Raw genomic sequence first — 16,228 nt, 5'->3', positions numbered from 1 at the left:
CTATTAAGAAACTTCACTCCTGTATGATAGGGACGTCCTACCTTTAAAGTGAATAAATAAATAATAAAGGAATGATTTCTTTATTTCCCAGTCTCCCACTGAGTAAGAATATGTTAATGGCACCCTTATTACCTTACTCCATACTGTACACAAACACATTTGTTTTTCCAAAGTCTACTTAGGACCTTTAAAATAGTAATTAGGCTGCATCTCTTCCCTGTAGGGTACATGAATATCACCTCCCTTTATGAACTTTGGGATCTAGGCCATAGGGAGATTAGGTTACTAGCCCAAGGCCAAAAGCTAGTTTTTATTAGAATTCATTCAGATGGGCTGGATCATTCCCTTGTCTGTTCACAAGACATGAGTTCAGAACTTGTTCTCAGTAACATTTCCTTTTTTAAAAAAAATGTATTTATTTATTTGTCTGCTCCAGGTCTTAGTTGCAGCGTGCAGGATCTTTTAGTTGTGGCATGTGAACTCTTACCAATAGCTGCAGCATGTGAGATCTAGTTCCCTGAGCAGGAATTGAACCCAGGCCCCCTGGATTGGGAGTGCAGAGTCTTGGCCACTGGACCACCAGGGAAGTCCTTCAGTGGTATTACTTGGTAGCCATGCATGTGTGCACTCACCAGCATGTGTTCACTCGTTCATTCAACATTTACTGAACAGCTCTCTGTGCTGGTGGCTAGGTCCCCACAATCTCACCTGCTCCCTGCAGTTAAGGAGCTCCCTGTGTGGGTGGGCTGAACTACAAACAAGTAGGCGCTGTGATAGGGGCTTCCCAGGTAATGCAGTGGTAAGAATCCACCTGCCAATGCAGGAGATGCAAAAGAGTGATAAAACACTTCTCAAGGCAAAAAGGAAGAACAGAGGAGGAAAGACTTGAGTTAAACCTTTAAGGATTTGAGCAAGAGGGAAGGATATTCTCAATGAAGGAGACTTAAGAGCAGAGTCAGAGTGTAGGGGTTGAGTGAGCAGGGCGTGGCCTCCACGTTGAGTTTTCTGGGTCAGAGCATGTGGGGCTTTCCACATCTTGCCCAGGGGTTAGTGTTTTCTATAGACAGAAAGAAGACCTGCCCAAGGACTCAAGAACTTCAAACAGAAATTGAATGGGTCTGGTGTATGAAGTCCCTTCCCCTAGCATGTGTATGCGTGAATACTTTGAGAAGTGAATAAAGACAGGTTCTTAACTTTATGTGGGAAGCACAAATAATCTAAAAATGAGACTGGGGACCCTGTCTCTCCTCTGCCCTGGCTCAGAGCCAGGCCTTGTGGGAAAGGGTGGTTGGGTCTCACTGGGTGTCAGAGAGCTGTTGTGGCGCCAGCCCCAGAGGGACTTGCTGGAAGTCTGATCTCTGGGGTTCTGGGAAAACCTGTTCAAGGGCAGGAGGTTTCTTGCTGGAGTCACTCCACTTGAGATGGGCAGGATGGATGGAGTGGGGAGATAGCTCTGGGAGAAGCAACGGCTGCTGTGTGCTGTCGGAGGCCAGTGCTGGAGGAATGCTGTGCGAGCCAGGTGCTGGACAGGCTGAAGCTGCCGGGGCATTTCCACCCAAACTCAGTGTCACTTTGTGCTGATGACTTCTCACTTCAAGTGAGCTTTGTGGCCCAGGGAGCCCTCTCAGGATGGGAGCTCGGGTGACTGGCGAGTATAGTCCTCAGGGGCAGTCCTGGCTTGAGACTTGAAAAAATAACTTCACCCCTCCTGCCCTTCAGATAGTTCATTCTGGGGGGCATTGAGAACACTTCTCAAGGGGCCCATTGCAAGTAGCACCTGTCTCATCAGCACGCCCTAACAGTGGCTTCCTCCTTCTCCTCTATTTCACTCTTCCTGCTACCTCATTTCTGCTGCCAGGGATCCCCAGTCCTATCTCAGGCTCTACTCTCAGGCCAACCCAAACCAAGGCAGCCCCTTCTAAAGGCTCAAACCAAGAGGCCTCTTGCCAGGTGCCCTTCCCCACCCCATCCTTCTTCCCAGCATAGCTTCTCCACTTCAACCAAACACAACACTTTGCTTTGTCTGTTTCTTCCTGCTTCCTATCTTCTGTGAATGCCCATCCACTCTCTCTGTCACCCACATTCACTGCATCCTCCCAGTGTGACCCCCAGGAAAATCCGTGATACTGCTTCCCTTCTATGGCTGTTCCTGTGTTCTGCTTCCTTCCTTGTATGTCATTGACACCCCCACAGCACTTCTCTTCTGCATTACGGTTCCCATGCACACAAAATCTGGTGGAGATAAGAGGCGATTTTTCTCTGTTCTTCCTCCTGAATATTCTCCTTTGGCAAGTTGCTGCAGTGGTCCAAAAAGTCTCTTTCTACAGGCTCAATAACAACATCCAAGGGAGCAATAAAACTAAAGGGAGGATGCCTTTCAAAATTTTAGAAGCTTAGCCTGGGGTGGGTGGGAGTTCATTTTCTGCTGAAGTTGAAGTGGCTTGAACTGCAGCTTGACAGTAGCAGCCTCAAAAGCAATTTCTCTAATAAACTGAGTTCTGCTCTGCATCTCTTTTTGCCCCCAACAGCTCCCCTTATTTTTGTTATCAGGAAAAACCTGCCTGAAGTCAGGGTCAGCTGCTGATTAAATCTTTTTAGACTATTAACTAATACGTACTGTCTACTTTGTACAGCTCCTTACACAGGGGTGTCTATGGGAGAAGTGGGTTAATATTCTCTTTCATTAACTACTTATCTTTCATTTGTGTGTTAGTTGCTCAGTCGTGTCCGACTCTCTGCAACCCCAAGAACTGTAGCCCGCCAGGCTCCTCTGTCCATTGGATTCTCCAGACAAGAATACTGGAGTGGGTTGCCATTCCCTTCTCCAGGGGATCTTCCTGACCCAGATCCATCAAAAGCTTCCCTGGTTCTTCCTGACAGCTCTCAGGGATCCTTCACCTTCCCCCTTGGTTGGTGCCTCCTGCTTCCTCAGCTCCAAGTAAGGGCATTTCACTTTCTTCTTCTGGCACCTGATCTGGCCCGTATTCCCCTTTGCCCTGTACTTCCAGCCCCTCCTCCTGCTGCCTGCGGGGGCATTTCTACCGAAAAATGCCATCATTACTTCACAGTCCATGGAAACTTCAGCATCGCTCATTAAAAACGCATAACTATTTAGGGTGCTCTAAGCCACCAGCCTGGAAACCTCAGCTTTGTGTTTGCCCTTTCCCCTCTCCCACTGCACACACTTGCTCCCCAAGTCCTCAGGGTCTTCTCTGGAAATTTTTTCTTTCTTATCCCTCCTTGCTGCAACTTTCCCCATCACTTGTCTGGTTCCTGGGCTGCAGGTGTCTGCCACCCCAAGTTCCCAGGGTCATCTAAGTACCCTCTGCTGGATGCAAGTTCCATGCCAAACATTTTGAGATGTTCAAGTACTGTGTGGGTAACTTGAGCCCCCTCACTTTGGTATTGGATGCCTTTTCCGCCATGTGGCCCCATCACCCTACCTAGTATGCATCTAGTGACCCCCCCGCAGGCAGACTCCATTTGGGAAAAGCTGGACCACACTTTGAACAGTGTTCACATACCCCATCCACATGAGTGTCTTCCTGGACTCACCTGCACCTGGATCCATGATTTCTAGGATAGCTCAACTCCCCACTTTCTCCAAAAAGACTCTTTTGACCATGGCTGCTTCCTTTGGATAAGTAGACTTCAAATCTCCCCACCACCCCATCAATATTACTTTAAATATTTATTTATTTATTGAGAAATAATTGACCTATGACACTTCATTAGTTTCTGGTGTACAACATAATGATTCGATATTTGTATATATTGCAAAATGGTCACCAAAATAAGGCTAGTTAACATCTAGTTACAAAAGATTTTTCCCCTTGTGATGAAAACTTTTAGGGTCTAAGCTCTAAGCAGCTTTCAGCTATGCTGTTTTTGTTCAGTTGCTCAGTCATGTCTGACTCTTTGTGACCCCATGGACTGCAGCAGGCCAGGCTTTCCTGTCCTTCACCATCTCCCAGAGCTTGTTGAAATTCATGTCCATTGAGTTGGTGATGCCATCTGGTCCTCTGTCATCCCCTTCTCTTCCTGCCTTCAGTCTTTTGCAGCATCAGGGTCTTTTCCAGTGAGTTTGCTCTTTGCATCAGGTGGCCAAAGTATTGGAGCTTCAGCATCAGTCCTTCCAATGAAGACTCAGGGTTGATTTCCTTTAGGATGGACTGATTTGATCTCCTTGCAGTCCAAGAGACTCTCAAGAGTCTTCTCCAACACCACAGTTCAAAAACATCAGTTCTTTGGCACTCAAATATGTAATCCAGTATTGTTAACTATAGTCATCATGCTCTACATTACATCCCATGACTTATTTTATGACTGAAAGTTTGTACTTTTTATTCCTTTCACCCCCCCTTCATCCTTTTCAACCACCTCTCAGTTCTGCCACCCAGTAACCACCAATCTGTTCTCTGTATATATGAGCTTGCTTTTTAGTTAGTTTTTTAGGTTCACATACAAGAGAAATCATACAGTGCTTCTTTTTCTCTGACTTAATTTCACTTAGCATAATGCCCTCAAAGTCCATTCATGTTGTTGCAAATGTCAGGATTTCCTTCTCTTTTTACAGTTGAATGATACTCCATTGTATGTTTTAATCACATTTTCTTTAGCCATTCATCCATCAAGGACATTCAGGTTCCTTCCACAGCTTGGCTACTGTAAATAATTCTGCAGTGACACTGGGGGTACATAGGAAAAGGAGTACGTCAAGGCTGTATATTGTCACCCTGCTTATTTAACTTATATGCAGAGTACATCATGAGAAACGCTGGGCTGGAAGAAACACAAGCTGGAATCAAGATTGCTGGAAGAAATATCAATAACCTCAGATATGCAGATGACACCACCCTTATGGCAGAAAGTGAAGAGGAACTCAAAAGCCTCTTGATGAAAGTGAAAGAGCAGAGTGAAAAAGTTGGCTTAAAGCTCAACATTCAGAAAACGAAGATCATGGCATCTGGTCCCATCACTTCATGGGAAATAGATGGGGAGACAGTGGAAACAGTGTCAGACTTTATTTTTCTGGGCTCCAAAATCACTACAGATGGTGACTGCAGCCATGAAATTAAAAGACGTGTACTCCTTGGAAGGAAAGTTATGACCAACCTAGATAGCATATTCAGAAGCAGAGACATTACTTTGTTAACAAAGGTCCGTCTAGTCAAGGCTATGGTTTTTCCTGTGGTCATGTATGGATGTGAGACTTGGACTGTGAAGAAGGCTGAGCACCGAAGAGTTGATGCTTTTGAAGTGTGGTGTTGGAGAAGACTCTTGAGAGTCCCTTGGACTGCAAGGAGATCCAACCAGTCCATTCGGAAGGAGATCAGCCCTGGGATTTCTTTGGAGGGAATGATGCTGAAGCTGAAACTCCAGTACTTTGGCCACCTCATGCGAAGAGTTGACTCCTTGGAAAAGACTGATGCTGGGAGGGATTGGGGGCAAGAGGAGAAGGGGACGACAGAGGATGAGATGGCTGGATGGCATCACTGACTCGATGGACGTGAGTCTGAGTGAACTCCTGGAGTTGGTGATGGACAGGGAGGCCTGGCGTGCTGCGATTCATGGGGTCGCGAAGAGTTGGACACGACTGAGCGACTGAACTGAACTGAAATCTTTTCAAGTTAGTATTTTCATTCTTTGAATAAATACCTAGAAGTGGAATTGTTGGATTTTATGGTAGTTCAATTTTTAATTTAGGGGGAATCTTCATACTGTTTTCCATAGTGGTGGCACCAACTTACATCCCCATAGCCTTACCTATACTTGTTATCTCTTATCCTTTTCACACCTATTCGGAACAGATGTGAGGTGATAACTCATTGTGGTTTTGATTTGCATTTCCCTGATGGTTGGTGATGTTGAATACCTTTTCACCTCCCTGTGGACCATCTGTACATCTTCTATGGAAAAATGTCTATTCAGATTCTCTGCCCATTTAAAAATCAGATTGTTTGTATTTTTGCTATAAAGTGTCTATTCATTCCATATGTCAACATACATTACTTATTAAGCACAGGTTTGGTATGCTATTCCATATCTGTTTTCTTAGGTAATCTTCACAACATGGTGGAGTGGGTATCCTCCTATTTCACAGATGAGAAAACGTTTTTTGCTCAAACTCCCACAGCTGGTTAGCGTCATTCTGCAGTTTCCCATGGAACGGGCCTCAACAACGCACCAGAAATCTGACTGCTAATCCCAGTTCTACTGCCGTCAGCTGTGTGGCCTCTCTAACAGGGACGGGCATTTATTCTTGGCGACCTCTCCATCAGTATTTCTAGACTTAATAGGTGCTCAGCAAATACTTGTAGATCTGGCTGTGGTAGGAGAAAAGTTATACATTAAAGTTTCTGACTAGGTCGGGAGGAAAAGGCTGCCTGGAAGGGTAGGGAGAAAAGGGGCCGTGGGCAAGGGACAGAAGGGGAATCGGGGGTGCGAAACAGGCAAGGCTCCCAGGAATTTGGTACGGCCGAGGCTCAAGGCGAAAAGTACGGGGAAGGCGGAGGGGAGGTGGGGGGACATTCCGATCCGGGGAAGGGTGAGGAGAAAGAGTTGTTGGAGAGGAGTGTGAGGCCCGACGTGGTGGGGTGGGGAAGAGGTGCTGGCGGAGGGGCGGGCGCGTCCCGGGCCGAGCCGAGGAGGGGCGGTGTCGGGGTTCGGGGAGACGTGTCCCGAGGGCCGGGGCGGCTCAAGGGGAACCTGGAGGGCCGGGAGGGCGCGCCTGGCGGCTGCAGAGTCCTAAACGGACCAGCCGGGAATGAGGCAAGGGGGCGCCGGCCCCTCCTCCCCGGGGGCGGGCAGGCGTGTGGGGCGGGGCCCGGGTTCGCCCGGCCTCTAGGCGGCGCCGCGGACTCTGCACTCGAGCTGGGCTGTGCTGGAGGCGGCGGGAGCGGGACCTGGTAGGCAGCGGTAAGTGAGCCGAGAGCGGGTGCGGGGATCAGGGGCCGAGGGGTCGCCATGGGCGGCGGGACCCGGAGGGGCTCGGGTCCGCCGTCAGAGCCCCCCCGCCGCTCACTTTGTGCAGCGTCTCCCTTGGGGCTGGAAGGTGCGCTCCAGGCTCCCGCGCGCGCGCCTGGCTGGGAGGCGTGCAGCACAGATGGTCCGGTTCCTGGGGGGGCCCGCGTTGGGGCCCCGGGCGAGGGAGAGGCTCCGGAACCGCCAGGCAGCGAAGGGCGCCTGGCAGCCTTAGCACCCCCTGCCTCGACCCTCGGTCTTGAGTGACAGCTGCGAGTGAGCTAGGATTCCTCCCGGACCCAAACGAGCACCTCTGTCCCTGTCCGACCCTGTTTTTCCTTTATTTCGGGGCGTGCTGGTCCCAACCATCCCTCGAAAAGAAAGGGCGGGTGGGCGTCTCCCTCTCCCTGGCGTTCCCGGTCCAGGCAGGTCGTCCTGAAAGCCCCCGCTTCGCGTACAGCACATATCCTAGCTTTCCAAGGGACTTTTCCAAGTTGCATCACTGTTTGGCCTCTTCACAGGTGCTTGGCTGTCATGCTGGAGTTAGTTACACAGGATTTTTAAAACTTTGTATATTTACTCGGTGCATACCCCTTCACCCCAAGGCTGCCGTACCTTTCCAACGCTGCTCGCAACGCGCTGTTCAAAACACGTTGGGAATTCTTTGGGGTATTGGTTCTCAAAGTTGACTGCACATCTGGAGAGTTTTGAAAAAGGGCTGTGCCTCTCTCCCACCTCTAGAGATCCTGAGCTGGGGCGCAGCCTGAACAATGGCGTTTAAAACGCCAGGTGATTCTAATGTGCTTTGGGGGCGTGCTTTTTGCACTACTACTGCTGCTGCTACTGCTGCTGCTAAGTCGCTTCAGTCGTGTCCGACTCTGTGCGACCGCATAGACTGCAGCCCACTAGGCTCCCCCCTCCCCCCCCCTCCCCGGGATTCTCTAGGCAAGAACACTGGAGTGGGTTGCCATTTCCTTCTCCAATGCATGAAAGTGAAAAGTCAAAGTGAAGTCGCTCAGTCGTGTCCGACTCTTAGCGACCCCATGGACTGCAGCCTACCAGGCTCCTCCGTCCATGGGATTTTCCAGGCAGGAGTACTGGAGTGGGGGCCATTGCCTTCTCCTTGCACTACTAGAGGAGGTCTTCTCAGCTGCTCTTGATTCCGTCTTCTGTAAACCACCCCTCTACCTGAAGAGCCTGTGGGTTGGTGCTTTCCGACTTTAAACTGCAGATGGTGCCTTTTTCTGGAGTTCCCTTTGCTTCTGCCCCTCTGTTAACAGAAAATACTGCTAGTCCACTTTCTGCCAAGGAGATGGGAGTGTAGGGATTAAAGTCATGAAGTCCTTGCAAGAGTCAGCAGGGTTGTCTTATTCAGGGAAACTAAGTGACAGTTTGACTTGTCCTGTTTGGAAAGGATTTCAGATTAAAAGGAAGAAACATAATTTAAGAATCTGTCAGCTTTTGGAGATCCTCTGGCACAGATAATGATTCTGCATAAATGTGGGGAAATCTTTTAAGAACACAAGATCCGTATTTTGTAGTTGACATGGTGTTAATATGTGTGTTAGGCTTCATTGTGTAGATTGGGTTTATTCCCAGTATGTGATTAAGCTCAGCAGATATAAGTAATAACTGTATATTTCTTGTTGATGGAATAATAACTGAGTTAGGGAATTGGTGCCTACAGTAGCATGATACATCTGAGGTGAGACCTTCACCACTTGTCGAATGATTGTAAAAATGATAGGGAAATAGGACTAAGGAAATATTGAATATATGTATACATTGACTGCATTTGAGCATCTGTTTTCTTAAAGTGTGTTTGTTATTGTGACAGTCTCCTGGGATCTTGGTTAATTTACTGTGGTACCTAAGTATGATGTTTGTATGAGATTCCCACCTGTCTGCTACCTGGCCACAAACCAGTGGATTTTATTTTTTTCTTAGGCACTGTCCCTCTATATTACATTTGTATTTGTAGTGGTGTGACATCCTTTTAAGATAATGCCCTCCAGAGTTGGGGGAAAGTTTGTGTTCATTTCTGGTTTCCTAACGTGAGTCAAAAGAGCATTCATTTTGAAAAATACAAACTGTAGCATTGTTTTTTCTCTTTTTCCCACCTTCTTCCACCACCATGCTCTGCTCCTATCTCTGCTCCTATCACTGTTCATTTGCAGCAAGTGGGGACACTGTGGCAGCCGGCTTAATTGTCTTGTCTTGAGAATAGAGGTTATGTGGAGTGCATAGTCTCACAGGGTGGCCCCTGACCCGAAACCTCAACCTTTGGGGGAAAAGGACCATATGGAAAGTGTTTTCCTACTGTTGGATTTTTTTTTTTTTTTTTGGACCAGGCCAACAAAATGAAGCCATGTTATTGACTGGTTTAACTTACTAATCTTGTCTCCATTTGGGGGGGGGTGGGGATGTTCATTTGAGGATACTGTTGCAGTCTTAGTGTCTGCAAAATTGCACCCGAACAGCCATAAACTGACTATAATGGTACATTCTGGAAAAAAAGAAAAAGTATATGTAAATATGGACCTAAACAGATTTATGTAAACATTTCTCCCTTTGGAGTAGCAGCTCTGATATTCTAGAGATTAGAAGAAAGTAAGTGAAGAAAGAGGTAGTGAGGGTCTTCTTTATTTAGAGAAAGGATATGTGTCATTTCGGAAGAGTGATCTTTGATTTGTGTTAGGAATAGACTGCCCTATTAGCTTCTTTTTTCTTTTCCCTTCAAGTAGGGACAGTTAATTTGCTTGTGCCATGGGGTAGGAGGTCGTTAAAGAATTTAATGGCCTCCTTAACTTCCTCAATGGCCCCCCCACCCACCACAACCCATATATCTAAGAGATGCCATTGACACTTTTAAAAAACTCAACTGATTTTGTGCTTTTTCTTTCTTTTCCTCCTCTGATCCTGGCACTAAAGGGCAGTGAACTGGCTGAGAGGTTGGCATCAGAGAAGAAAAACAAAGTTCAAGGGGAATTTAAAATTGGGTAATTTCCCCTGAATGTCCAAGTACTTACTTTATTCTGTCACATGACATTGCTGCTATCAAGAAACAAATTATGCCATGAAAATCCTGAAAGTGGAAAAAAAATAAAAAGGGGATTTGTTGGGACCAGCACCAGGATTTCTGGTTTTCACATGGGGGGAGTTTATTGGAGTTTTCAGTCAATCATCCCAGTCCAACTCCCCTTTCCCTTTCTTAGTCACTGTCTTCTGTTCCTAAACCAATATCCCTTGGGAAGAGAGAGCTTCATCTTAAATTTCATATCAAATTTTTGTTTTTGTTTCATTGCTTTATTCACTCTTTTAACAAATTTAGTTCTTACAAAGTCCCCACTCTTGGCATAGCTCTGTAGTGCTTGCTGGGTGGTAGGTAAACAGGGTACAGTACATGACTTATGGAGCTTGAAATCTGGTGGAGATGTAAACCAGGGTTGATAGTGAGCTGGGCACTCTTACCCTCACGATGAGTGTGAAGGCAGCTGGGTACCACCTGGCTGACACCCCCTGGGTAAATAGATACCTTCTCAATTCATTAGCACAGCAGGCACAAGAAAAGTTTTTCTTAGGTTTCAGTTATGTTAAGTCCCTATGTCAAGTTTAACCAATTTCAGATACTTTTCAGATGGACGAGAGGGAAGGGTTTGTACACAGGTCATGCCAAGGGGAAGTGAGAAAAGAGGAGGCATGAGTCTGGCGGATGAGATTTGCTTAAGGGGTACTTAGTTAAGCAGTGTGGGGACGTGATCTGGGTGGTGAAGCTGGCGGAGAGTGTTACTGGATCCATTTTTGGCGTGTTGGTAATGGGCAGCCCAAGCTTAGTGAGTAGAGGCCTTCTGTGCACAGAGCTGGGAGGACTGTACAGCAGCCATTGTAAGGCATTACAGAAAAACTGGAAGGAACTTTTTGGCCAGCCTAGTCTTTTGCAAGCAGGTGGTTTGCTGCTTGTCTATGGCTCTGGCCAGCGTGTAGATGTTGGTTCTTTATCATGCTCTTGTTCCTTTAGCTCCTATTTCCTGAGACGGACAGGAAGTGACTTCACAGTGTTCCCTTTGGGAAAGTGATTTCCAAACTGCTGACCCACAGGGGTAATAACCCCAGGGTTGAAGAGGAGTCACATTTGTTGACTGTTTGCCTTTCACATGTCAGGTAGCCAGCTGGCCCCTTGGGCTCTGTCTCTAAAACCCGTATGTTCCCAAGAGGGAGGTGGCAGCAACCTCATTTTACAGATGAGGTAACTGAGGCCCAAAAAGATCCCGGGGAGCTAAGATGCTCGGAAGACATGGTAGAGGTGAGGTTCGGGAACACCCAGTCTGCCTGAATTCAAAGCTGAGCCTTTCCACTGCTCCTTGTGCCTCTAAAGCAGAACTGACTGAGAAATTATATTTCCTGTGCTTTGTTTTTCTAACACCACAGTCCACTTAGATCTGGATTGATTTACTGTTTTCCTCTATGAGACGATGTGTAATATTAGACTGAAGATCACTGCGGTCTCGTCATCTCAAGGGAAATTTTATGAAATCCTATTTTTTCTGGCTTTTTAAATGGAGAGGATAGATTAGGCTGTTTAGAAATGCTCTGAATGGATCCCAAATCCTGGGTTAGAGGGACATCGTCTCCACATTTCTTCAAGTTCTGCAAACCTTTGAATTTCTGGAGATAATTGGTTGTTACGTAAGAGATTAAAAACGAAATTCAGTGTTGAACATCCTGGAGCAAAATGAAGCTGTGGACATTCAATTCCTGTTTATGTGGTACTCGCAACAAAAACAAAACTTTGCTGCATTGTAATTACCTCAAGCTTTTAAAATTATAGGTGAGAAAGTTTTAGAGGTGCATGGAGCTGTAATCAGGAAAGGTGAGTTGAAAACAGGGTTACTGTGTGAGTGTCCATTACTACAGTGGGCTTTAGCTTTATATTTCACCCTAGGAAGGATTGGTTCGGTGGAGAGGGTCGTCTTGGAGTTAGTGTTTGGGATTAGAGCACAGAGCATTGGTTGTGAAGGTGGAATATTCCAGCCAGCCTGCCTGTAGCCTCTTGTTTATAGGGCAGATTCTATCCCTTGCTGCCCAATCACAGGACTTTCTGCTTGCCTTTGGAGTACATAAAGGTTCAGGCTGTTACTTTGTAGTTTTCTTGAATCTATAAAGCTCCTTTATTATTAATATTTTTTCACTCTTGCTTATCTCTTTTTCCAGAGGACTGAGGCAAAATGATTCAGATTTTCTAGTTTTGGCTTCAGTCATTCTTTTGAGTTTTACCTCTGATCTCCCCTGGCTTTCTTGCCCCGAATTTTGCTGCCTGTCAAACAGGCACTCTGTTTTCCCTTGCAGATTGGAGTCCATTCAGGGAGGAGGACCCCTGAGACTAATACTCCTTCCACAGATACAGCGATGTTTGTATTGTTGGTCTCGTTTTTTTCCAGGTGAGGGACCTGGTGAGGTCTGGCGTTTGCAGATTCCAGTTCAAGAGTTTGAGCCGCTATATAATGGGTGCCCTGTTTTGATTTTATTTCAGAGGGAAAAGAAATGGTCCGGTTTTCAAAGTTATAAAGAGGTTCTAGGGTATCCTATGAACTAATCCATATCCTTGAGCTTTGTTTTAGCTGTATTACAGATAGCTTTTTGTAAAAAAAAAAAAAAAAAATGCTTCTCCACTATTTTTGCCTATGAGATTTTTATCCTCCTTATTAAAACAGTGACTTACTCAGAATTCCACAGCAGCAACTGAAAAGTTGATTAGCCTCTCTCCTTGCCCTAGTCAAATATCAAAAACCTGGAAAGTTTACTGAGAGTGGTGATTACAGTAAAAGGTTTCGGAGTGGGGGAGGAACTGATAGAGAAAGAATGGAAGGAAGGAGATAAGAGAGTAGTTTGCAAAGGTTGGAGAAGGAAATGACAACCCACTCCAGTTTTCTTGCCCGGAGAATCCCAAGGACGGGGGAGCATGGTGGGCTGCCGTCTATGGGGTTGCACAGAGTTGGACACAACTGAAGTGACTTAGCAGCAGCAGCAGTTTGCAAAGGGCTGGCTGGAGTTTACCAAATTTAAGATTTTTTTCTGACTTGTGAACTTTAGGATTGGGACTTGAGCACCTTTGTCCCATTTGTAGTCAGACCAGCTCAGCCCTAACTTGTCTGCATTGCCCTAAGCCACCCGTAAGCATTTTTTTTTTTTGGTGGGGGGGTGGTGGTGGAAGGAAGTGTAAGGTTAGAGGGAGAGAGGAAGTAGGGAAGAGGGGAGGATTGGAGCCACTAGTTACCTAGATCTTCAGGTCTGGTCTGCTCAGGGTACTACCACCTCTTGCTAAGGATCTGGTTAACTGCAGTGAGCCCAGTGTCCTGGATGTGAGGCAGCTGCTTCACATGTGAGACACGCTTCAGTCGTGTCTGACTCTGTGCGACCCCATAGACAGCAGCCTACCAGGCTCCCCCGTCCCTGGGATTGTCCAGGCAAGAACACTGGAGTGGGTTGCCATTTCCTCCTCTTTCCTGCAGGAGATCTTCCCGGCACAGGGATCAAATCTGAGTTTCTTCCTTCTGCATTGCAGGTGGATTCTTTACCACTGTGCCACCTGGGAAGCCTGGACTTCTCAGGAGGACTGCCCAAATCAATGATTTGCATAGTAATAGCAAATGCTTCTAGAGCCTCTACCTCCAGCCCTGTCTGAGAGTGCTCAACCTAACAACTCTGTGGGATGGATGCTATCATAAACCCACTTTACAGGTGAGGGAAGAGAGGCCATGAGAAACTGGGTCACTTGTCAGATTTGTGCACCTGCCAAGTGGTTGGATCAAGGGTTCAAACTCTCCTGGCCCTGAGCTGTGCTTCTCTGGTTACTGCATGGCCTCTTCATTCATCCCCTCAATTCGCCGCTCATTCATTTCTTCATAGACTGTTGACTGCTTGCAAATACCTTTATCTCAGCAATTAGAACATGGTCAGTGCCCTTTGCCAACATGTTGGAGGAAGCACCCTCCTGCCCCCCAAAAAACCCTGTAAACAAGCCTGCAAAGAGGAGGGATCTCTTGACTGACCTTGCATCCCTGTGTCTAGCAGGAAATAGACGCTTGATAAAGTTTTGTAGGAGGAAGAATGGATGTCACTCAGCCCATTGAAACGTGGTATCTTGTATTTCATGTCTCTCTACCAGTATCAGTGGTTTCTAAGCAGAAATACAGATGAGTGCTAAGAAGAGTGAGAATGTGGCGGGGGCGGGGGGGGGGGGTTGTTTCACCAAAATAATCGGGGAATTCTTGATAAAAGCATATTTTTAAAGTATTTCAGGCTCTCATGATCAGAGATATGCTGTTTGTGTTCATGCTTAAAGCATTTATTATTCAAAGGGCATGCCTACCCCCGTGTGGATTACTTTGTGAGTCAAGGAGGCCCTTCAACTTTCCAGGCATTGCTGAGACTGTTCTTGCAAGCAGAGTGTATTTTCTTTAGAGCTGAGAATCAAACCCTGGGAGCGTTCAAGTCCATGTCCATCTTCCTAGGGCAAAGCATAGTTTTAGTATTTTCAATATACAAGCCGATAGAAGATAGATCTGCCTCTGGTCTTCTCATTCTGTCTCCCTACTGTAGGGTAAGAGTGTAGGGGGTGTCTCATCTGCTTGACTTGGAAGTCACATTGTCCCTCACAAGGAGTGTGGTGTTCTGGGCAGGTTCCTTATCCATTTCAGGGCTATTACCTCATCTGTAAGATGGGCATATAACTCTTACCTTGTAGAGCCGTGAGGGCCACATCTCTCTGACATAGTGCAGTGGCTCTCAAATGCATTTGGCCGTATCTAGAGACATCCTGGTTGTCATGACCTGGGGTAGTGGTGGCTACTGGCATCTAGGAGGTAGAGGCCAGGGATGCTGCTAAATCCCTTACAATGCACGGGACGGCCCCCCAGTAAATACTTGTGTGTTAGTTGTCAGTCATGCCTGACTCTTTGCAACCCCATGGACTGTAGCCCATCAGGCTCCTCTGTCCATGGAATTCTCCAAGCAAGAATACCGGAGTTCTATTTCTTTCTCCAGTGGATCTTCCCAACCCAGGTCTTGAACCCTGGTCTCCTGCATTGCAGGTGGATTCTTTACTATCTAAGCCACCAGGGAAGCCCCATAAAGACTTAACCAGCCCCAAAAGTCAGTGGTGGGAGGCTGAGAGCCCTGGCAGGGTGGCATCTCTAAACCCCGGTGGTAGCTTTTAACATCTCTTATCAAAGAGAGCTGTTGACCAGAGGCAGAGTCCTGCTTTCTTAAGAGGAGTGGAGGGAATGGAATTCAACCTTTTATGGGTGCTTCTGGGTTACCCCATAGGTGCCCCCAAAATGTAGGAAGAGCTGCTTTTCTCTCCATTAAACTGCTCCTTAACTTCATTTGTAATTGCGTGCATCTATTTACATATAAATATACATATAGATTTACATATACATAACTTATATGCTTAAAAAAAAAAAAAATCCCTGGAAGTCTCAGAGTAGTTAAACCTGGCTCCTCAGGAAGACAACAGCGTGGTGCACGGAGTGGAAGCTGGGCGCCTGCACCCACTGTGTGGCCTGAGGTCAACTACAGACCCTTGGCGGCCTGATTTTCTCCCCAGGAAAGGACAGGCAGTTGCATTGCCCTCCTGTTTTACCACGTTGTTCCAAGGACTAAGAGAATAAATCAGAATACATGAAGATAACTCTGTCCAAGTGAAGTAGTTCTACAGACATGTGATTTTGAATGTGGTTTTTCCAGAGAACTTGGTGCATAAGTGGTCACTTAGGAAATGCCACTGAAAAGGGATTAAGGCTCAACAGCCAAAGGATTGTCTGTGTTGTGGGCAAAGTGGGAAACCAGGCCCAGAAAGCATTCCGGTGGCAGAGTGTATGATTCTGACTCTGAGTTTGGGTGTAAACTCCCTGCTGTGCTCCCTCTGGGTTCATCCTTTGGCTTTTCCCCTGTTTGCCTGCTGACCCTGGGGCAAGCTCCTGGACCTCCTTATGCTTTGGTTTCCTCACCTGTAGCGTCAGGCTAATGTAACACCACCTACCTGAAGACAGGTGTGGGGGAAGTGATGTAGATTTCAGAAGTGCTTAGTGTACTTGGGAATTTCAGCTCAAAAAATGAGTTATTAGTAAAATAATATTATTTATTACTTTGCTTGTATATTTGCACTCAGGTGAGGAAGTGATTGCTCCTGGGTTAGGAGCTGAAAGAGGATTTTTCTGTAATTCCAGTTATTTTCTATTTTGTCATGGTAAAACTCATACAG

The 16,228-nt window shown here is 46.6% G+C and overlaps 1 protein-coding gene across 4 annotated transcripts in view; it reads left to right on the top strand.

The window, feature by feature from the left end:
- The first annotated feature begins 6,291 nt into the window (after nucleotides 1-6,291).
- The window catches only part of CGNL1 (cingulin like 1), a 169,612-nt gene continuing 159,675 nt past the window's right edge, over nucleotides 6,292-16,228 (top strand). Inside the window, exon 1 of one of the 4 annotated variants that reach the window (XM_055537840.1) lies at nucleotides 6,292-6,394. The gene's annotated coding sequence lies outside the window, so the exon portion shown is untranslated. Of the gene's footprint in view, nucleotides 6,395-6,785; nucleotides 6,919-13,573; nucleotides 13,702-16,228 lie in introns of those variants that run through there. The other 3 variants (XM_055537835.1, XM_055537837.1, XM_055537841.1) reach the window with 3 other exon arrangements.

This window comes from Bubalus kerabau, chromosome 10, assembly GCF_029407905.1.
Source record: "Bubalus kerabau isolate K-KA32 ecotype Philippines breed swamp buffalo chromosome 10, PCC_UOA_SB_1v2, whole genome shotgun sequence".
Lineage (NCBI taxonomy): Eukaryota > Metazoa > Chordata > Mammalia > Artiodactyla > Bovidae > Bubalus > Bubalus kerabau.
This window is presented reverse-complemented; position numbering and strand designations above follow the sequence as displayed.